General features: G+C 40.0%; 1 protein-coding gene across 1 annotated transcript in view; it reads left to right on the forward strand.

Annotated features, from left to right (window-relative positions):
* LOC139154299 (uncharacterized) overlaps nt 1-24,595 on the forward strand; it is a 1,065,525-nt gene that overhangs the window by 525,115 nt on the left and 515,815 nt on the right. The window lies entirely within an intron of this gene.

A 24,595-nucleotide genomic window follows, 5' to 3' on the forward strand; every position in this document is an offset into this window, starting at 1 on the left:
ACATTAATTTTTTTACAATTTTTCACAAAATAGAATATGAACAGATCATGTTATTTATTTTATGTATGTTTTGTGAGGAGTAAGAAAACACAACTTTTTTAAAAAAAAATTCACCTTGAGGTCCCTAAAAATATTTTCTTGCACCAAAGTTTCCTATGTTCTATGGCAAATGCTTTAATAAAATCTAAAGAATATTATTTCATCTCCCACAATTAGAAATAATTGAAAGGCAGAGTGGTTTACATTAGATATAAAGCCAACAATTATGCTAAAACACTTTTTACTCACATCAGCATTTTGTGGGGATCTGGCTAAGATTATAAAAAGAAAAAAATTCCTCTTAAATATATCTCATAAGATTTTAGATAAGAAAGTACTTTATATTTCATTTCATACCAACATGTAATATATATCATCAAGAAAATTCAGCACAACATACAGTTCATGTGTTTCTGAATAGACCATTCCTTGCTCTTCTGATTCAATGAATGTTTTTCTCATGAACTGGAGGTTATTCAGCCAATTTTCTCAAGACTGTAGCCTTGTTCTACAGGGTCTTCTTGTGACACTCACTCTACTGCTTCTTATCTCCATTACATAAACTTTGTATAAGACAAATAAGCCTTCTCTAGTAGAATTGTTAGCCCATGCACATGCATTAGCTGATTATCATTCAAGCACAACAGTACAAAAAAGGTAACTTATGACCATTTTTCACATTTATGACCATTGCAGCATCCACATGGTCATGTGATTAAAATTTGCACCTGTTTTGTATTATTGTTCATCAGTCTGTTTTTTCTTCATTCCTTTACACTCCCCTTCCTCCCTCACTCTATCACCATCTCTTATCCCTCTACCTTCTTACTCCTTCTCTCCCACTTTCCTGTTTCACTCCATTCCTTCTCTCTCCTTTCTCCTTCTTTACCTTTCCCTGAGTGATTCTTCTCCTAATTCATCTCATGTTTAACAGACTGATACCTTGTTCCCATACGTTTTAAAACTGTTGGCATCTCTTCTAAACTTATTATTTTTAATTCATTTCTATATTTACAATTCTTTATTTTAGATACATGCTATTTATCTAATGCTGCCTCCTCAAAACCTTAAAACCTCCTTAAAATAGATTTTAATGTTATTGTAGAGGTTGAATTGGACTATAAAATGACAAAAGACATTACCAAAATAATTCTAGATTAATTCAATATTTTATGTATGGAGAGGTAAATTTCCAATGAAAAAACAATACACATTCTACACTTCCAGACACATGTCATGGTCAGGAATAGATATTTTATGGATGTCACTAGATTTGTTATCTAATATACAACATAAAAATACTGAAACGTGCACATGAGCTGACTACAGTCTGATAACAACCACTTGGAAAGGATGAAAGAAAAAATCCAGATGGACTTTTAATCAAGAAATATTGAATGAAAAAGAATTTCAACAATTTACAGAAAAAGAAATGCAATTCTTTTTTTAAAGAAAACAAAAAGAGGAATATCTCATTACAAATAGTATGGGATATAGCTAAATCATATTTAAGAGACTTACTTATGAAATATACAAGTAAAAGAAAGAAACAAAGTTAAAGATGTTAAGAAAAAACCTAGAAGAAGAGTACAAAGAACTAGATAAAAAGCTTCAAAAAGATATGCTAAATAAAAAAAGATTAAAAGTATGATGGATTTTAAGAAGCACAAATTAAATATGATGGAAAATAAAGAGGTGGCAAATATTTAATGGAAATATATATATGTCACAATCATCACCATCTCAATCCTTCAACTAAATGTGATTCCACCAACCAATCAAATCATTAAAACACAGCCACCCAATCTATTTGCTACATTCAAACCAAATCTCCATCCCCACCACTATTTATAAGGAACAAATGGTAGTTGCAAACAAATTATATTTACAGCAGCACGAAGCTTACAACTTCAGCCTGATGATGGTGAACATAAAGATGAGCCGGGGTGGCACAGCAGGTAGAGTGTTGTACTGCAGGCCACTGAAGCTGACTGTAGATCTGAAGGTCAGTGGTTCAAATCTCATTGCCAGCTCAAGGTTGACTCAGCCTTCCATCCTTTTGAGGTGGTAAAATGAGGACCCGGATTGTGGGGGCAATAGCCTAGCTCTGTTAAAAAGTGCTATTGCTAACATGTTGTAAGCCGCTCTGAGTCTAAGGAGAAGGGCGGCATAAAAATCGAATAAATAAATAAATAAATAAGTAATTTCAACAAAACGTCGCATAGACATTCAAAATATTACACGGGGCAAAACCCAAACTCAGAACAATCTACATACATATACCCCTGAAAATCTACGAAAACAAATATATATATATGTATGTATATATATGTGTGTGTGTGTGTGTGTGTGTGTGTGTGTGTATGTATGTGTATGTATATATATATATATATATATATATATATATATATATATATATATATATATGTTAAATGTTTTTAGCTGGAATTTTAAAATTAAGGGAGACTAGGATGGTCCCATTTCGGCCTTGTTCTGGCCTCATCAGCTAGCCACACCCTTTCCTTTACTGGGATTCGATCTGGTGAACTCTGCCTTGTAAAGCAGAGAACTAGCAGTTAGAGCTATCAGATCAGAACCCTTCCAGCTCTGTACCAGGGAGGGGGTATATGTTTTTTTATGTCAGATCACCCTGGTATATTTTAAGGAACGTCACAGCTCCTTTTTTGCCTCTAGGCCCAGCCCAGGACCACTATATATATCTGAGGTATACTGATTAGTTAATGGTTGTAGATTACACATGATATCCTGATCTGGTATAGCATACCTCAGCTACATCAACGACCCCAGATGTTACCCCACTGACTCACCAGGAAGTTTCTACACAGCAGGCAATTGCGGAGCCATCAAACCACACCCAGCCACCAGTATTTATAGAAGGAAGGCTGACTCCATTATTGCTCGACATACTCCCTGGCCTCCTCTCTCCTCTCCTGGGCCTCCTCCTCCATGGCTGCAGCCGGCCCAACCTCTACTTGCAGGTCCTTCACCCAGCATACCCTCTGATGCCAAGCGTTCCAACCAAAAATGCCGTTTTCCTGTGACCCAGCTGATTAACTCCCAATACCTCCGCAGAGGGACATTGGGTGGGGGGACTCCAGAGACAGGGGTAATTCACCCCATCAAAACTGCTAGAAACAAGTGTGTGAGAGAGAAATGAGCCTTCTCCAGTGGTCGTTGGGAGCTCCGGTGGGAGGAGCAGTAGCCTGGCTGGGCAGAGCTGCCCCGCTGCAGCTCACACAAGAATTCAGGACCAACTCCTCTTCCTTCAGGTGGCCAAAGAAGGCTCATTTACTCTCCTGCCCACTACAAGGACACCGTGGGAAGAAAGTCCTGACGCCATGCCTCCCTGTCTTTGCAGCTGGCAGGAGAGCAAGTGAGTGAGCAAGAGAGACGAGCTGCAGTGTCCTTGTAACGAGCAAGAGAGCGAGCAAGAGAAACTACCCTTCTCCGGCCATGCAAAGGAGGAGGAGTTGGTCCCAAATTCTCTTGCGTGCTGCAGCAGGGCAACTCTGCCTGGCCAGGCTACTGCTCCTCCGGCCCGATCTCCCAACAACCACTGGAGAAGGCTCATTTCTCTTGCACGCTCGGTTTCCTGCCCACTATAAGGACACCACGGCTCATCTCTCTTGCTCGCTAACTTGCTCACTCGCTCTCCTGCCACGTTGAGAGTTCCAGGGTGAGGAGCAGTAACCCGGCCGGGCAGAGCTGCCCCAATGCAGTGCACACAAGGATTCAGGACCAACACCTCTTCCTTCTTCCTGGCAGCATTTCTCAAGGATGGTCTCAAGCTTCCCCCTCTCAAGCATCCCCCCCTTCCGAAGGTGGCCCACTCCAGATGGCTTCGGCATTTGCTTTCTGCCGAGCCGCACCAGCTGCCACTGCCTGCCTGAGATACAGAAGGATCTGGACTGGAAGGAGCAGCCGAGATGCCGCTGAGTGAAAGAAAACATTTTTGGCCTCCATTTTGGCAGCAACCGCCAGCACCAGTGAGAGTCAGGGAACCGTGTCTGAGGCCGAAACCCAGGTCCTTGCCACGGCTGGGATTCCCCACCTCTGGACTGCCAGTGCAAGCAAAATGAGGTGGGGAATCCCGGCGGGGGTGGCAAGCAAATGGGAAATCCCGGCGGTGGCCATCACAAGGCAGGGGAAATCCATGCTGTAGTAAGAGAGTGCACACCCAGGTAGAGAGCACATGCGCAGTAAGAGAACCCACACAACCAGGCTCAGTTTCGTAAGGTGAAAATGTTTTTTAAGAAGAGGCAAACAAATCTTGAAAAGTTTGTATGAAGAGGCATTCGTAAGAAGAGGTATCACTGTAATTTCTGGAACATTGCACTTTGATATGGCCCAAGAGCTAATCAATAAAAACTCATGTTATGTCAAACCATGACCATTATAGAGTATTTGGGGGGGGGTTTGGGGGGGACTATTGAGAATTTAATATGAAATTCTGGAAGAAAAGGCATACTTGCTATCTAACAGTTCTCAGTCTTTGTTCCAAATTTTTGCAGAACTCTTCCTTTTGTGCAATTAGTTGGAGATTTTTTCTGTTGTTTTCCTATCAATTACAGAGAACAGAGAGAAATTAGATTCCTTGGGCATTTTTTACTTGAAACACTTACATTAAATAATATTAAATATAATTTCATGTCTTTATGTGTAATTGTGCATATAAAAATCCAATTTTTGTATTTCTGCTCGGACGATCAGAAGATTTTGTTAGGACCATTCTGATTGGATGGTGGCAAAGTGTCCCATGTTGCCAAGAGGCTGTGGCTGAATGTGGATTTTTTGACGAAAGGGCTGGGACCAATATCTAGGGGCCTTTTGGCGAGGGAGATAATGCAGCAGCCTATCAGCTGCTGCAGAAGAAAGAGCTTCATCCAACTGGTGGAGGCAAAATGATAAAATGACAAGGCCAGTTAGGATTTAAAAGCCAGAGCCCAGACTGCCTCCTACAGGCCACAAGAGGGACAGCTAAAGCATTCAAAGGCCCAGGGGAGGAAGTTCCCTTAGTGCTGACTGTGGAATTCTGGGAGTTGAAGTCCACTCATTTTCAGGTTGCTAAGCTAGCCAGTTTTTTTTCTAACTTCTCTCTGGGTTTCCCCCCCCCCCTTGTTTGTGTGTGTGTGTGTGTGACAAAGAGAAAGTCTCTTTGTGTGACAAAGAGAAAGTTTTTTTGTGTGTGTGTGTGTGTGTGAAAAAGAGAAAGATTTTTTTAACTCTTCAAAGTTCTGGCAACTAGTTTTCCACTAAAGTTGCATCAGCCTTTTTGTTTCAAAATAAAGTTTTTAAAATAAAGTTCAATCCATGTTGTCTTTAACTCAGCAGGCAGCTATTTCAGACCTGCGAGATGCTCTAGCATTAACTGGCCCCTGAGATTTTGTCTCCATGCCCACAAATGTCAGATTTATTTATTTCTTCAGCCACAATTGCCATGTATTCCCTCCAGGGTAAGTTTCCAGCACAGAGCTCCCAAACCTCTCGATTCAAGATGACTGATTTAATTCCATTTCTGCCCCTGCCATTAGGTGCCATAGAAGGATTATTTCACTTTCACTTCTCTCCAGAGAATCCCCCAAAGTTGAATTATCCAGGGATCTTTCCTGAGAGGTAGAATTATTACAATCAACATTTCAGCTCTGCTCTTGGGCTGAATACTCCAGGGGAGACTTTGGGCAGAGAAATAGGGAGTTTGGGGACAGGCAGAGGTCTGTGCTCTTGCATGTACATCTCTCTCCTTTCCAGGTGAGGCTGTCTTACAATCAGGAAAGCAACTGCATAATATCCCACCTTGTGTAAATCCTTTGAATTCTTCTTTAGGAACAGGAAGGAGATTGATTGAGTCACCCCATGGATGATGGACCTCCTGCTTCTGTTTGTGGTGCTGCTTTTGTCCCATCCAGTCTCTGGAAAGCTGAGAAGGAAATGCCCAGTGAGTTTGGAGCACCAGGATGGAAAACAACCACTGAGCTTTTACAGCCCAGGAAACCATCTCATTGGTATAGTCACCACTGGAGGTGAAACGTTGCATCCAAAGTTGCTGTTCAATGTGGCTCCTTCTCTTCCTGATCCGTAAGTCATTTAGGGTGATGGAGTTGCACTCCCTCCCTTCTAAAACTCTCCTTATTTTATGTTTTTCTCTCATTTATTCCTATATTGTGAATATGTCTAATTTCCTGAATGATTTTGATTTCTACGGCTTCTCGTTTTTGTCTGATTTTGTGAAAGAGACTCAAAAAGGGGTCTGAGAAAAAGCTGAAAAGGCTGCAGATTATTTTCCTATCTCTGTTCAATCCTTAATTTATCATTTGAATAATGAATTTTATTTGAAGTAATTGGGGAATCAGTTGTAGTTGCCGTACCTCAGTCGATTTCCATATTTGTGTAACTGATCATTGCTTTTGGTTAACTAGGCATGTGGAAGATTATACACTGCTCCAAAAAGGAAAGGGAACACTTAAACAACAGAATATAACTCCAAATCAATCAAACCTCTGTGAAATCAAACTGTCCACTTAGGAAGCAACACTGATTGTGTTGCTTTTCACATGCTGTTGTCAGCACATTCAACTTTGTACAGAACAAAGTATTCAATGAGAATATTTCATTCATTCAGATCTAGGATGTGTTCTTTGAGTGTTCCCTTTATTTTTTTGAGTAGTATATATTGAAAGAAGTATTTGTTGTTGCTGTTGATTATAATAACATATTTTTTACAATAGGGATATTTATGGTTTTTTATTTGGCTTAAGATTAATTTTCAACATTCAACTGATCAACAAGAATTCCCAGTTCATGTACAACCACACACTTGGCTACAATATCCATGACAACTGTATGAGCACTTTCCGCACTTCAGTTGCCTTGCTGGACATTCTCTCCACTGGAGAAGCCAATGTCCCCAACTACAGGTGTGGAAGACAGGACAACCTTCTGGCTTTTCTTGATTCATCTCGCAAGGAAATCTCTATCCAGATGTCAATGTTAGGAGGTATCTACAAAGTCCCACAGGTTTGTGTATATTCTTCTCCATCTGGTAAAAGTAAGTGGTGGGTGATGGTAGATGAGCAATAGATGCAATCATATTTTCTGCATGGAATTCAGGAACTGATTTCCTCCATATTAGCAAAAATGTCAATGTTCTACCCCATTATGTTCATGTTGAGATTAATCATAAAAGGCCTGAAATGCAAACAATAGCTTCCCTGGAGAAGACATTCTATCAACTATTTAATTGATCCAAAAATATCTCTAGTTCTTGGGGCCCCTATTGGCATCTTCATTTTAGAAAACAAGACCTGCCCTATCCACTCGGATTGAAGTTGGCAACTAAAATATGGAATAAAAAGGGCTCTAGCAATTATGGACCAAATGGATTAGCAGATATTGTAGCTAAAATTTATGCCATGATCCTCTTAAACTTGAGAAAAATGCATTCTTTGCAGAAGAACAAGAAGGTTTTAAGTAGAGTTAAAAGCTATGTAGATTTTAGAAGAAACAATGCATAAGTTAATGATCATCTATTGGCTCAAATTGGTCATGAAATATCTAATCTGTATCAGTGAGGTAAAACAAGGTTTGCAGGCTTTCTGGATGTTAGTACAGCATTTGACTCAATGAACAGAGAAATAGGATGGAGAAAATGGATTGCCCTCCAAATGAGCTCAGCCTGTTGGCCCTGATCGAAGCCCTTGTTGGAGAGGGAGGTTTGGGCTCAATGGGGCCACGAGAAGAAGGACCTATGCTTACCAAGCAGGGAAAGGAAAGATACATATTTGAATGCTTGTTATTCAGTATAGATATGAATGACTTATTAGGACTAATGCAGGATAAAAAAACAGATCATAAATAAATGTTATTTCATTTTTTGTCCAAAATTACTAAATCGGTGGACCAGTGAAAGGCAGTGCAAATAATATTCAGCACTTGGATTTCAGAAAGGCTTTGACAAAGTAAACCACCACCTATTTCTTGGTAAGCTAAAACTATATGAGATAGGCAGCCTTATGCCCAGATGGAGTCAGCTGGTGGTCCTCAATGGAATTATGTCTGCCTAGAGGGAAACCAGCAGTGGGGGACCCCCAGGTTCCATTTTAGGCCCAGGACTCTTAGCATCTTCATGAATGATTTGGGTGAGGGGAGAAATGCGGAAATAATCAAATCTGAAGACAACACTAATGTGGCAGGAATATCCAGCACCCCAGAAGATAAGGCAAAGATCCAGATGCATCTAGATAGACGTGAACCCAACAAGATTAAATTCAATGTAGAGAAATGTAAGGTTTTACACTTAGGGTAGAGAAACCAAATGTACACTTACAGATTAGGTGAAATCTGCCTCAATTGTAGTAATTGTGAGAGGGATCGTGGAGTCTTAGTGGACAATCACTTGAAAATGGACCAACAATGTTTGGCACCAGCCAAAAAAGCCAAAAACATTTGCATCAACAGATGGATAAAATCATGTGAAGTATTGACTTCCGGGGATGGGGCGAAGCCATTGCGATGTGTAGATTAGGGGCTCCTGATCTGCACTCGAAATTTTCCATTTTGTGACCGTGATAACAGTGACAGTTCCTCACGGTCGAGAGAGCCAACCGAAGGGGAAGTCTTGAGTGGTGGGTGGTCGTGCAAACACCCCTGGCAAGAGATGCAATCTCCATGACCAGAGAGAGAAAAAAAGCTGAGGTCCTCCATCAGCCCAAAGGCCCAGCACACCGAGCGAAACATCGGGGAAGTCAAAAAAGAGCAAGCAGTAGTATCAGAGAAAGTGGCAAATACAGCTTTAATCTACTTACCCAAATTGGGTGAAAGTGTGAATTTGATGATTTTCTTCTTGAAAAATTGTGAGTCTCCTGAATTTTAAAAAGCGTTGAGCGTTCTGAGCGGAACAAAGACACGAGAAAGGAAAAGGAAGTTGAAGTTGGTGAGCAGAAGTGAATGGCGGACGGAGGACAGTGGGAGAAGTAGGAGAGTTGAGAGCAGAGAGTGAGGTGAGAAAACAAAATGACAAATCCCTGAAAACCCCCTGTGTTTCCTGAGGTGTGGACCTGTGTGGACCTGCGGAACTGGTGGAACGTTGACCAACGTCAGAAGGTGGGAAACGGAGTGACGGAGTGACAGAGATTGGTGCGATGATTGGAGGCAGCAAGGGATCCAGAGAAAGATCAACTTGCCTGATGAAGTGATTATTGATTAGTGATAATTAAGCACTGAGTAGCTGACGTGATAGACTGATAAATTAATATTTGAAATTTGGAATTGTGAGAATGTATAGCTATTATTATCTACAGTATATTGCTATATTTGATATTTGATACTTTTAGATACCATAGTATGAGGAAATAGAAAAAAAGACTGGTCTAAGATAGTACTGAGGGATGGTCCAATCATAAAGACAAACATTATTTAAATTTGAATATAATTAAATTAAATTAATTTTAGAAATATATTCAATATTTAATATTGAGCACATCTATATAAATTTGTGAATATTAAGTGATATTAACGATAGTATAATTGATATTAATTTGCATTAATAACTTTATTATATGTGTATTTAATATGTATTTATATACTATTATATACTATTTAACATTTAGACTTGGGTTTACCACTATGAATATTGCTTATCTTTTTGATGATATTGTGTAGTTAGGTGGATAGGATAAGAACAGCATAGAATAATTGTCTCGAAGTATCTACACCTAATTGACTTATAACTGATCAAGTTTAGATCCAATTGTTATTTATTCAAAAACCCTTGAAGAGAAGCACTAATTATTAAGAATAAGATACTAAGAAAATGTGGAAAATGTCTTTAACTATGTCAACAGCTTTTATTAAAACACTTAAAAAAACAACTCCATCAGGAAGCCCAAATGTCTCAAGCTCTAAATTAAACACCGAGATGGCAACCACAGATAAACAGGGTCAGCTACCTACCTTACATTCGATACAGGCCTCTCTAGAACTAATACAAGAATTTATGGCAAGAAGCCAAGAATCAGCAGTTATAACACAAGAAACAATTAAAAAAACCAGGAAGAAACTAACAAAAACTTTGACAAAATGGTGGGGAAGATCGAAGGGTTGGAGGCTAGAATGGAAGGGGTCCAAGAAGCTATAAACAATCATGAACAAAGGATCAAAAATATGGAAATTAACAGTTAAAATAGATGACAAGATTGAACACACAGAAGGAAGACTGAAGGCGGCAAACTGGGGGCACAATTGCGTTTTAGAAATGGAAAAATCCTCGTATTTTCTCTGTTTTCGAAATGTGCCAGAGCAAGCAGAAGATCTACCAAGTAAAATGGTGAAGATATTAACAGACAATTTACAATTAGATGAAGAGGAAGTTAGAAACCACATAGATGAAGTCTACAGAATCCAGACTAATCATGCAAAGAAAAATAGAGTCCCGAGAGAGGTACACATACACTTTACTAAAAAAACAGTCAGAGATGAAATCTACAGATGTACGAGAAACAAACAGATAATGTGTAATGACAAAGAGATAATCACACTAAAACAAATACCAAAAAGAATCAGAGAGAGATGTAGGGAGTTCCATTACCTAACGGCAAAATTGATGAGAAGAGAGATACCATTTAGGTGGTTAATACCAGAGGGACTGCTAATAACCTGGAAAGGAAAAAAAATCAAGGTAGACTCATTTGAAAAAGCGGATAATTTTATATTTCAACATCTAGAAGGAGATAATGGAAACAGGAAGAGCAAGAAGAAAGGCAATCAGATGACAAAAAAGATAAAAATAATAGATTAAGAAAGGATAATAATAAGAAGGAAAGAGAACAACAACATGCAAATAAATAAAGAAATAAATACATCTTAAAATCTTAAAAAAATTAATCTTAAAATCTTAAAAAAAATTAAAAATCTCAAACTCTTTTCAGTGAATATAAACAGTTTAAATTCCATTATTAAAAGAAAACAAATGATGAATAAATTACAGAATGAAGAGGCAGATATAATATATCTTCAGGAAATCCATATTAGGAATCAAGATTGAAATTTACTACAAAATAAAAAAACTGGGGAAATTATTTACTGCCTTAGCAAACACACACAAAAAAGGTATAGCAATATATGCCAAAGAAAGATTACAACCCGAATTAATATACGCAGACCCCGAAGAAAGAATTATCAATTTGAAAATTTACATTGGACATAAAACAGCAGTCTTGATGGTGTTATATGCCCCAAACACAAACCAGACAAAAATTTATCAAAAAGTATCAGATCAAATAATACAATCAGGAGGAAAAAATATATATATTGTAGGAGACTTCAACGCAATACACAATGCACAAAAAGACTACAAAACAGCTAAGAAAAAGACCCATGAAAGAAAACCTTATCAAATAACTTTTTTGAAATGGTAAGAGAAATCAAACTATTAGACTTATGTAGAGAAAGGCACATGAAAGAAACGGACTACACTTTTTTCTTACCACCTCAAAAATCATAGTCAAGGATTGACATGGCTTGGGGAGATAATGTTTTTGATAATTGTATAGAAGAAGTCGAAATTGGACCCAATATATGGGCAGACCATCACCCAATTATAATTAAAATAAAAGAACCTAAAAAAGATTTTTTTCAAATGGTCCTTAAATCAGACACTACTCAAAGAATAGGAATACACTGAGCACATAAAAAAGGAATTTTTTTTTTCAAAACAATTGGAATGAACAAACTTCTATACAAAATTTATGGGACACCATGAAAGTGTATATAAGAGGAGTGACAATATCACATTCAGTTAAATTTAAAAAAAATAAAACTCAACAGCTAAAAGAATATCAAACAAAAATTAAACAAATAGAATTAGATATGCAAAAAGACATATTAAATGAGGATTTAAAAGAGGAAAAAGATAAACTTAAACACAAAATTAACTTAATAACAAAAGATGAAATAGCGTTTAAATTAAAAATGGCCAAGCAAAATTATTTTGAAAATACAAACAAACCTGGTAGATGGCTAGCCTATAAACTTAACAAAGAAGAATGATATATACAATTTTTAGAAGAGGATAAAGGAAACAAACAAGTTACAATAGACACAAAAAAACAAATTGTTATCAACTTCTTGAAGAACTATATAAAAAAGAAGTCAAACCAATAGAAGATCAAAAAAACATATATAACAAAAACAGATATAGGAGAATTAGTGGATATGGATAGAAGAATACTAAATAAGAAAATTACTATGGTAGAACTAGAAGATGTAATAATGAATCAGAAAAATAACAAATCACCGGGGCCCGATGGCATCCTCAGCGAATTCTATAAAGAATTTAATACTATTTTAGGAGAACTTCTATTAATTGTATACAATGAGGTATTAGAAAAAGGACTAATACCTAAATCCTGGACAGAAGCAACAATAAGCTTAATACCAAAAAGTGAGACAGAAAAACACAAATACAGAACTATAGACCCATATCCCTACTGAACATAGATTACAAAATATTTATGAGTATTATGGCAAATAGATTAAAACCAATCTTAAACAACAGAATACACATAGACCAAAATGGCTTCCTACCGGGTAGATTTATTAATACAAGGACAATTTTGGATGTACTAGAATTCTATGAAACACACTTGGAAAAACAAATGGCCCTTATTTTTCTAGACGCTCAAAAAGCGTTTGATAATTTGAATTGGGAATTCATAAAAGAACTGATAAAACAAATGAAATTCGGCCCGAAATTTACTACAATGATTGAATCTATCTACCAAAAACAATACGCAAGAATCACAATTAATGGGGATATAACTGAACTATTCCAAATTGAAAAAGGGGTCCTACAGGGTTGCCCACTATCACCTTTATTGTATATTTTAGCCAGCGAGACAATGTTAAATCAGATTAGATCAAACCCAAAAATGCAAGGTCTGAAAATTAAAAAACAAGAATTTAAATTGCAGGCATATGCAGATGACCTAGTTTTTATATTAGAAAACCTGATGGAATCAGGAAAACATATAATGGAGGAGGTAAAGGAATATGGTAACATAGCAGGATTAAGAATAAACATGCAAAAAACTAAAATTATAACAAAAAATATGAATAAGGAACAAGAAAAGAAATTATAAGATATGTTGGAAATTTAAACCACCAAAAAGGTTAAATACCTAGGCATTTCATTAACAAATAAATGTAGTACAATTAAAGAAAATAATTATGAGGTATTATTGATTAAAAAAAGAGAAGCAATTAACTGATTGGAATAAATTCCAAATTTCTTTATTAGGAAGAATAGCAACGATACAAATGACAATTTTTGCCAAAATTCCTCTATCTCTTCCAAACGATACCTATAAAATTAGATAATCAATTTTTTTCCAAATTAAACAAAAAAATATCCAAATTTGTATGAAATAATAAAAAACCTAGAATAAGAATGAAATGGCTACAAGATAAAACTAAACAAGGAGGATTGGGTCTACCAGATTTTAAAATCTATTACCAATTAGCCATTCTTCTTTGGATCAAAGATTGGATACAAATTAAACATGAAAGATTACTAACATTGGAAGGCCACGACATGTTAACAAGATGGCATAATATGCTTTGGAACCAAAACAACAAAATCCCAACATATTTCAAAAATCATTTGATTAGAGACTCTTTGTTAGCAACATGGCTAAAAATAAAAAAAAGAACACTACATAAAAATTCCCAGATGGTACTCCAGCATGGAAGCCTTGACACACCCTAATACAACACAATTTTAAAAAATGGTAACCTACAATCAAATAGTAGATGCAGAAGGGAATATTAAAACAAGAGAATGCTTATTAGAACAAAACATCAAAATTGAATGGTGGCCTTATACGTTAATATATTCAAAATGGCAAAATGATTAAAAAAATGAAGGGATACAAGAAAAAGACACGGACTTTGATAACGTGATATTAGGAGGAGAATTTTATTACAAAAATATATAACTTCTTAATACATTATGAAATGGAAGTAGAACTGGTGAAAGGGAATATGACTAGCTGGGCAAGAAACATCAGGCATAACATATACATTGATCAATGGAAGGCAGTTTGGGGAAAAAATTAAAATAACCAAATCAACAGCATACATAGAAATATTTTACAGGTGGCATATATCACCATCAAGATTAGCCCAAATTATCCTAAATTAAAACCAAATTGTTGGAGATGCTCCAACACTAACGGAACGTTTTTTCACATGTGGTGGACTTGTCCAAAAATTTAAAAAATATGGAATAAAATCAGAAAATGGATACATGAAATTATCAATGTTAAACTACAACTCAAACTAGAGATATTCCTACTAAGAAGAGTACTATTTAATACAACACTTAATTACGGCAACCAGGATTACTATAGCACAAAATTGGAAGAAAGAAGATTTACCAATGGAAAGAGACATGATTTAAAAAATACTCGATTGTGTAGAATATGACACACTAACATAAAAACTTAAAAACAATAAACAAATACGAGATAAAGACACATGGAAATATTTTTATAACTGGGCAAAAAAAGGAAAAAAAGAATAGCTGTACAAAGTAAAAGAAAGTACAAATATAAACCAAATATAGATGAACAACACTTTGTTTATTTGCTGATAGATTCTTTTTACTTGTATTATTATTATTGTTAATAATATTTCTATAATTTACGCTGATACGATAGACCGTGAATATAGAACAACACAACATGTAAAGGAATAGTTGGGGAGGGCGGGGAAGAAAGGGGATATATGTTGTACTGTCATATAACAGACATCTTACAGTTGTACTTACGAATAGTCAATACAATGCTCTGTTTTTATGTTTTTAATATGTAAATAACTTAATAAAATCTATTTTTAAAAAAATCATGTGAAGTATTAGTGCCACTTTATAATGCCTTGGCAAGACCACACTTGAAATACTGCATCCAATTTTGATCACAATATTATTTTAAAAATGTAGAGACTAAGATGATTAAGAGTCTGGAGATTAAAATATATGAAGAACAGTTGTAGGAATTGGGTATGTCTAGTTTAGTGAAAAGGACTTTGAGTGACTGAGAGGAAAAGGTAAAGATGGTTTCTTTTGTGTAAAGAAGGGAATCAAAGTGAAGCCATATTGTGTTATCAAGTTGTCTTTTATACTCAAATGATGTTTCCTCTGTACCATTATATAACCATGCGTGTGAAGCAGTATTATGAACACAAATTGTATTTTTAGCTCTTTGTGTGAAAAACAGGATATAAAAACGGGGCTAGTCCCTAAGCAATCGGAAAAAACCACATAAAGAACATATGCCATTGCTCATGTCATGACTTATGGGAGTGTTCAGTATACTGGGAGTCACGTATGAATTGTCGATTTGGAGGTGTGAAGATGTCAATTGCCTTCTTCAGGGGTGATTCTCTACCTGAGTTGGCCTCTCCTTGATTAAGGAGATAGTGAGCATATAACTTGAGAAGAAGCTAAAAAAAGTCCTTCAGAAAAAATCTGGGATACAGAAACAGAAAAAGATGCACCAATCCACAAAAATTATAATAGGCCCTTTATGGAATATAATACTTCAGTCGGAATTTCAATGTGATAATCTAATTGTGGTAAATTGTAAAGGTGGTACAGTAATATTATTCACAATATTTATAGTTTTTAAAATTTATTCTTTTTAATCTTTATTATACAATCTTGCTAATATTCTGTCTTTAATATTTCAAACAATGTCTAACTGCAAATTGTTCTAATACATTCATGAGAAGCAGGTTGAATTTATTAAAATCTAATATTTTGAATTTGATCTGACCCAAATATGACACAGCATTTTCATTGCTTTTTCAGATCAGACATGGAATTGCTTCAGAGGCTATGAGTGATAAAAGCAAATTCCCCTTTTTCCACCAAATTGCCCAGAAAGAAGGAATCCAGTACCCAGCCGTTGTCCAACTGCTCCTCCATTTCAGATGGACCCTGATTGGCCTCTTTGCTTCAGACACCGAGAAGGGAGAGAGTTTCATGAGGACTTTCCCTCCTGTGCTTGTCAGGAATGGAATTTGTGTGGTTCTATCACAACAATTCTCAACAACAGGATATACAGCCTATCTCAGGGATGCCCTCTCTAAGTGGAGACAAGCCAATGTCTTTGTTCACTTCATGGAACGTGAGTCCCTTTGGGACAGAATTCTTCCTTTCCATTTAACATTTCTGCGCTTGCCAGGACTCATTGAAGAGAAAGTCTGGATCCTCACAAGTTTTGAAATATATATATTAAACAAGCGCAGACTTCTCAAATACATCCACAGTATTTTCCAGTTTGGTTTTCTGCCCAAAAAAAGCCCAAAAGATGAAGCCTATGAACCCCTTTTCTTTGTGGAAGAAAAGTTTCAAGATCTTAATTTTCTCTGTTCTCTTTCAAAGAACATCTTTTCTGTCAAAGACCGCAGAAGATGCATCCAGAAAGCCCCACTGGAGACCCAGGGGAAAAGGAACAGAAGAGGGATCAGAAATATCTATGACTTTTACAGCCTCATGAAGACTCTGGTCCATGTCTTGAATGTCGCCTATTCCTCCAGATCGAGGAGGAGAAGGACGGAGGGAGAAAAGAGGTTGGGGTCTACAAGGCTGCAGCCGTGGCAGGTAGGGGGTCCTGATAGGGATCCATGAATCTCAGATCCTTTGGAGGAGGAATCCAGAGGAGAAGGAGGGGAACCACCTCAACAGATCTCCCCAATTTAATTACTCAGGGAATAATGATTCCAAAGCTCTCTCTGTGTGTGTTTGCCAAGTATTTTACTTCCACTCTGTGGGTGTGGCTTATTCTATGTCTTGATGATCATGTGATTGTGTGAAAAAGTGGCTTACTAGCCATGTAACCAGGTGGTGTGTGTGGCTTCATGGTGATGTGATTCAGCAGGCGATGCTTGGTGGTCAGGTCATGGAACAATTAAAGATAATAGAATTTCTTTATTTCTCTTTTTCTTTCTTTCTCATCTATTTCTTCCTTGTTTCCTTCCTCCCTTCCTCCCTCCTTTCTTTCTTTACCTCCCACCTATCCACCCAACCAACCTTTGTCTTCACTCCTCCCTCCCTTCTTCCTTTCTCTCTCATTCTCTTTCCCTCTTTCTTACATTTCCTCCATCTCACCCACCCATCCAACTTCTTCCATCCATCCATCCTTCCTTCCTACCTACTTCCTTCCTTTCTCTCTCTTTCTCTTTTCCTCTTTCTTACTTTCCCTCCTTCCTTCCCATCCACCCATAAAACTTTCTCCATCCATGCTTCCTTTCTTCCTTACTTCCTCCTTCCCTACTTCCTTCCTCTTTTTCTATCTGTTTTTGGGGTGCGGGAGACTCTGGGAGCAGGGGTTGGTGGTGAGTTACCTTGCTACCAGTTTGCTTCCTCCTGCAGAGTATTATTATTATTATTATTATTATTATTATTATTATTATTATTATTAATTAGATTTGTATGCCGCCCCTCTCCATAGACTCGGGGCGGCTCACAACAATAACAAAGACAATATAAGAACAAATCTAATAATTTAAAAAACACTAAAAACCCCATTATGAAAAGCAAACATACACACAAACATACCATGTATAAACTGTATAGGCGCGAGGGAGATGTCTCAGTTCCCCCATGCCTGATGGCACAGATGGGTCTTAAGAACTTTATGAAAGGCAAGGAGAGTGGGGGCAGTGCTAATCTCCGGGGGGAGCTGGTTCCAGAGGGTCGGGGCTGCCACAGAGAAGGCTCTTCTCCTGGGTCCTGCCAAACGACATGTTTGGTCGACGGGAACCAGAGAAGGCCAACTCTGTGGGACCTAACCGGTCGCTGGGATTCGTGCGGCAGAGGCAGTCCCAGATATATTCTGGTCCGATGACATGAAGGGCTTTATAGGTCATAACCAACAGTTTGAATTGTGACAGGAAATTGATCGGCAATCAATGCAGATTGCGGAGTGTTGGTGTAACATGGGCATACCTTGGGAAGCCCATGATTGCTCTCGCAGCTGCATTCTGCATGATCTGAAGTTTCTGAACACTTTTCAAAGGTAGCCCCATGTAGAGTGCATTACAGTAGTCGAACTTCAAGGTGATGAGGGCATGAGTGACTGTGCGCAGTGAGTCCCGGTCCACATAGGGCCGCAACTGGTGCATCAGGCAAACTTGGGCAAACGCCCCCCTTGCCACAGCTGAAAGATGTTTCTCTAATGTGAGCTGAGGATCGAGGAGGACACCCAAGTTGCAGACCCTCTCTGAGGGAGTCAATAAATCCCCCCCCAGGTTATGGATGGACAGATGGAATTGTCCTTGGGAGGCAAAACCCACAGCCACTCCGTCTTATCCAGGTTGAGTTTGAGTCTGTTGACACCCATCCAGACCCCAAAAGCCTCCAGACACTGGCACATCACTTTCACTGCTTCGCCGACTGGAAAAGGGGTGGAGGTGTAAAGCTGGGTATCATCTGCATACTGATGATACCTCACCTCATGCCCTTGGATGATCTCACCCAGCGGTTTCATGTAGATATTAAATAGCAGAGGGAGAGGACCGACCCCTGAGGTATCCCTCAAATAAGCAACCTAGAGGTCGACCTCTGACCTCCCACTAACACCGACTGTGACTGACCGGAGAGGTAGGAGGAGAACCACTGAAGAACAGTGCCTCCCACTCCCAACTCCTCAAGCCGGCGCAGAAAGATAATAAACAAACAAACAAACAAACAAAGAAACAAACAAACAAACAAAGTTTGGATGCTCCTTCTGGCTTAAAATTCCAAATAACTAAAGGAAGGAGGCTGGTGTGCCCTCCCTTCCCTGGCCACCCCCCTGCTGGCAGGCACTCACAGCTCTGCAAAGCCAGAAGCCTTTGGCTGGAACAGATGAGGAAGGACCCACATGGGCCCATAGAGAGGAGGGGGGCTTGATTGACAGCTTCTCTCAGTCTCTCATGACTTCTGTGCTCTGTGATCAGGAGTTGTTTTGAAGGAAATCCTGTTTCTTTCATTCTCTCTCTCTCTCTCTCTCTCTCTCTCTCTCTCTCTCTCTCTCTCTTTCTTTCTTTCTTTATTGGCCTATTTTGAGGAGCCTGAAGCTGGTGTTGTAATGAACATAGACAAGTGGCAAGAAAGTTTGTGCTCTTTTTCCTTTTGGGGGGGTCTTATTAAGTACATAGATTCCTAGTGGTGAGCAATTACAGCTCGGGAAGGAGAAAGAGAAAAAAATGGACTGTTACATTGTCCATGCCCACCCAGTCACATGACCATCCACCTGGTCCCACCCCCAGCCATCTGAAGGACTGAATCACCCACCTATGTTTGAGGACCTCCGTTATAGTATTCAACTGGGGGACAATATACAGTATATGTATGTGGGTTTGTCTGCTTTTAAATATACAATTTTTAAAATATGTTTCATCTACTTTTGTTTTGTCTTTGTAATAGTTCAATTTTTTGAAGCTTGTTTTTTACCTTTTTAAATAAGAGAAAATTTAAAGTTTGCAGAAAAAATATTTACAATTTTCACAGAGAGAAGGGTGCAGGAGTAAAAAGCAGTAGAAAAATCATCTAAGTTTTTTTTAGCACATAGGAGTCTCATTTAAGAAAATTAATGGTGGACTGGAAGAAAGATAAGGGATATCCATGTTTATTGAAATGACCTCAAAATCATAGTTAACTGGAAACAGAATATGAATCAGCAGGGAGATGTTCTTGGAAAGAAGGAAAACACAGTCATAAAAATCTCAGGAAGTGAACGTTCTGGCATGGGGAGACCCCAACTCAAGTACCTGGTCCCCTTGCAGGCACCAAGTTTGGGGGAGAATTTGCAAAAAATCTACATCAAGTTCAGGGAAGGACAAATACAGTATTTCTGAGTCTGCGGAGAGGGGTGGCATACAAATCTAATTAATAATAATAATAATAATAATAATAATAATAATAATAATAATTATTATTATTATTATTATTATTATTATTATTATTATTTTCAGAGTATAAGATGCTCCCGATTATAAGATGCACTTACCTTTTTGGGGGAGGAAAACAAGGGAAAAAAATCTGCCTCCCAGAAATTTGCCTCCCTGCAGCAAGCAGCCCGTTTCAGCTTCAGCACAGACAGATTAGCACAAGTATATAATTGTTGGTTGGATCGGCCTCATCAGCTGTTTCAGGCTGCAAGGATTGCCATAGGCCCGCCTCTGCACGCTCCATTTTCTGGGTGGTGGGGATCAGAAGGGGTGGGAAATGGGGCACATGGAGGCAGCAATGTGAATCTCTAAGCCTAAAACAGCTGATGGTCGTGTGGATGGTTGTGTTAATCAGGCTGTGCTGAAACTGAAACAGGCCATTTACCGTTTGCTGCAAGGAGGCAAATTGCTGGGAGGCAGAGGCCAAAGGTTGGGGGCTGGTGGGTGGGTGGGTCTATATTTGTTGTGTAAGATGGACCCAAATTTTCACCCTCCTTTTGCGGTGGAGCAATATTTGGTTGCTACCAGTATGGAAAAGGGTGGCGCATTGTTTCCATAAGTTGAGCTGCGAGTGTGTGTCCCACTGAGATTTTGCTTGTGTGCATGCAGAATGGGAACCGAAAAATACAGTAAGGCAAGGAAGAGATCAAAGGAGCCGTTCGCAGCCTTGAGGAAAGACAACAAGGAGGAGAGCTGAAGACCAGGAGAATTCTGGGAGCCCCTTTTCCAACTGACACTCTATCTCGATTGAGGAGGGGAGGATGCATCCCTCTTCCGATCACTGACACACGTCACATACCAGCCTAAGATCTGCTCACTGTCACTCCAGGATGTCACACATGGAAAAATGAACTGTTACAGGAGAGGAAACTTTAGATGAACGAGAGAGAAAAATATCCTAAAAGGATGAGCTCTTTTAGAGCTGAGCCTGGAAAGCCGAGAAGTTCAGTCTCCCTTTTGTGGATTCTCTGAATGCAAAGACGGAGCAGGCATCAGTCAGAGAAGCTTTAACTGGGATTGCTGCAGAGAGGAGGGGTTGAGCTAGATGGTCTCAGGGCCTCCTCCAAATTTATAAAGGTCAAATTCCACAATGCTAATCACAAACCTATACAGCATTTTCAATAAATTTAAATGTTTTTGCTTCTGAGCATGTGCAGAAGCAGATCTGTTTTTTGGCCCACTCATGATGTCACTGGCCTGGTACCGGTCCCTGGGGGCTGGCATTTTTCCCCCAATTTTTTTGGGAATATATATATATATTTTGAGGGGATTTCTTCAATTTTTTTTCTTTTTCTGAGCATGTGCAGAAACTGAGTTCCAGCACTGTACAGTGATACCTTGTCTTACGAACTTAATCTTCGTAAGGTGAAAAGTTCATAAGACGAAATAATGTTTCCCATAGGAATTAATGGGAAACCAATTAATGCTATGGAGAGTGGTGGCATACAAATCTAATAAACAAACAAACAAACAAACAAATAAAGCATGCAAGCCCAAAATTTAACCCCTTTTCAAGCCACGCGCCCGTTTTTGCACTGGTGGGATTCCCCTGAGGCTCCCCTCAATGGGAAACCCCACCTCCTGACTTCCGCTTTTTTGCGATGCTGTAGAGAAATCCCAGGAGGGGAATCCCAGGATCGCAAAAATGGGCGCTTCGCTGGCAACGAAAGTCCAGAGGTGAGGTTTCCCAGTGAGGGAAGCTTCAGCGAAATCGCACCATTGCAAAAACATGGAAGTTCTCGAAACCCTTCGCTTGCAACGGAAGTCCAGAAGTGGGGCATGCCAGTGGTGGCAGCGGGTTTGTAAGGCAAAAAGAGTTTGTAAGAAGTGGCAAAAAATTTCCGAACCCCCGGGTTCGTATCACAAGGTACCACTGTACAGGTCGCTACCCTCTGGTTTTTGCTTTGTTCTTTTTTATGCCATACATCATTGTCTCAGATTAATTTTAACAACTAACCGGTTAACCATTTTAATTTTAATTTTATATTTTTATATTTTTATATCTTATATTTTTAATTAATTAATTGGGGGGGTAATTTTAGGGATGGATGTTTAGGATTGGATGGAAGGAATGTATGAACTGAACTGAATGTATGAACTGAATATCCATGAATTTTTTGGTCCATCTGACACTGGAGAGGCAGGAGGGGAGGGGGCACCCATCTCTGGGGTGGCAGAGGGTCAGAATATCCGGGTCCTGCTGGGGAGAGGCAGATATGGCGGGAGCCATGGAACTAGCCATTCCAGGGGAAGGAGGAATCGCTGCTTAACAGCAATCCCTTGTTCCGGTTCTGTGAGCTCAACCCAGGGTACTGGTGATGAGTGTAATTCTGGCCCTTGGCTCAGGTTGCTGCTACTCAATGCCAGGTTGGTGGTAAATAAAGCTCTCCTCATCTGGGATTTGATCCTGGATGAGGAGGCCGGCCTGGCATGTGTGACTGAGACCTGGTTGGGCCCAGAGAGAGGAGTTCCTCTCTCTGAAATTTGCCCAGCTGGGTTTCAGGTATGGCATCAATCGCGACCCCATGGAAGAGGGGGAGTGGCTATTATAGCCAGGGAGAGCCTGTGCCTACGTAGACTCGTTGCTCTAGAGATTGCGGGTTGTGAGTTCCTCCTAGTGAAGTTGGACTTAGGGGTTCAGGTGGGCTTGTTGCTCATGTACCTGCCTCCCAGCTGCATGTCAACAGCCCTGCCTGTGCTCCTCGAGGAGGTAGCTGGGCTGGCAGTGGGATTCCCCAGACATATAGTCTTGGGGGATCTTAACCTGCCGTCGCTCGGCAAAACCTCTGGATTAGCGCAGGAGTTCAAGGCCACCATGTCAGCCATGGACCTGACTCAAGTAGTATAGGTTCTGACTCACGAGGGGGGGGGCACACACCTGACATGGTATTCCTCTCTGAGCAATTGAGTAATGGTCTGAGACTAAGGGGCTTAGATGTGTTGCCTTTGTCATGGTCAGACCATTTTCTATTATGGCTTGACTTCCTGGATCCAATCCTTCCATGCAGGGAGGCGGAACCGATTAGACAGTTCTGCCCCAGATGCCTGATGGACCCAGAGGGCTTTCAGAGGGTGCTTGGGGTTATTCCAGATGCACTCGTCCACAGTTCGATGGAGTCTCTTACTGAGGCCTGGAATAAGGCTGCAGCGGAGGCTCTTGACTGGATTGCACTGTTGTGACCTCTCTGCAGCACTAGACCCCATAGAGCTCTATGGTACAATGAGGAGCTCTGGGAGTTGAAACGCCAGAAGAGACGTCTAGAGAAGCGATGCTGGAAGAGTAAGTCTGAGTCCGAAGAGTTTGATCTGGTGACACCTGATGAAGTGGACAAGGCCATTGGAGCTGTGAGTTCTGCCATCTGCTTACTAGATCCGTGTCCCTCCTGGCTGGTTTCGGCCAGCAGGGAGGTGACACGGAGCTGGGTCCAGGAGATTGTCAATGCCTCCTTGGGGAGGGGTTCCTTTCTGGCTCCTTATAAGGAGGCACTTGTGCACCTCCTTATCAAGAAGCCTACCCTAGACCCAGCCGTGCTTAATAACTACCGTCCAGTCTCCAACCTTCCCTTTATGGGGAAGGATGTTGAGAAGATGGTGGCACTCCAACTCCAGCGGTCCTTGGAAGAAGCCCATTATCTAGGTCCCCAGCAGTCCAGTTTCAGGCCCAGCTACAGCACAGAAACTGCTTTGGTTGCGTTGATGGATGATCTCTGGTGGGCCCGGGACAGGGGCTTGTTCTCTGTCCTGGTGCTTCTTGACCTCTCAGTGGCTTTCAATACCATCGACCATGGAATCCTTCTGCGCCAGCTGGAGGGGTTGGGAGTGGTAGGCACTGTTCTCCAGTGGTTCTCCTCCTACCTCTCCAGTCGGTCGCAGTCGGTGTTAGTGGGGGGTCAGAGGTCGAACTCTAGATTGCTCACTTGAGAGGTACCTCACTTGAGGGGTCCTCTCCCCCCTGCTATTTAATATCTACATGAAACCTCTGGGTGATATCATCCAAGGGCAGGAGGTTAGGTATGATCAGTATGCAGATGATACCTAGCTTTACACCTCCACCCCTTTTCCAGTCGACGAAGCAGTGAAAGTGATGTGCTGGTGCCTGGAGGCTGTTGGCGTCTGGATGGGTGTCAACAGACTCAAACTCAACCCTGATAAGACAGAGTGTCTGTGGGTTTTGCCTCCCAAGGACAATTCCATCTGTCCATCCATTTCTCTGGGTGGGGAATCACTGACCCCCTCAGAGAGGATCCGCAACTTGGGTGTCCTCCTCAATCCACAGCTCACATTAGAGACACATCTTTCAGCTGGGCGAGGGGGGGCATTTGCCCAGGTTTGCCTGGTGCACCAGTTTCAGCCCTATTTGGACTAGGAGTCGCTGCTCACAGTCACTCATGCGCTCATCAGCTCGAGGCTCGACTACTGTAATGCTCTCTACATGGGGCTACCTTTGAAAAGCATTTGGAAACTTCAGATCGTGCAGAATTCAGCTGCGAGAGCAATCATGGGCTTCCCGAAATATGCCCATATTACACCAACACTCCGCAATCTG

The sequence above is a fragment of the Erythrolamprus reginae genome, chromosome Z (genome assembly GCF_031021105.1).
Source record: "Erythrolamprus reginae isolate rEryReg1 chromosome Z, rEryReg1.hap1, whole genome shotgun sequence".
Lineage (NCBI taxonomy): Eukaryota > Metazoa > Chordata > Lepidosauria > Squamata > Dipsadidae > Erythrolamprus > Erythrolamprus reginae.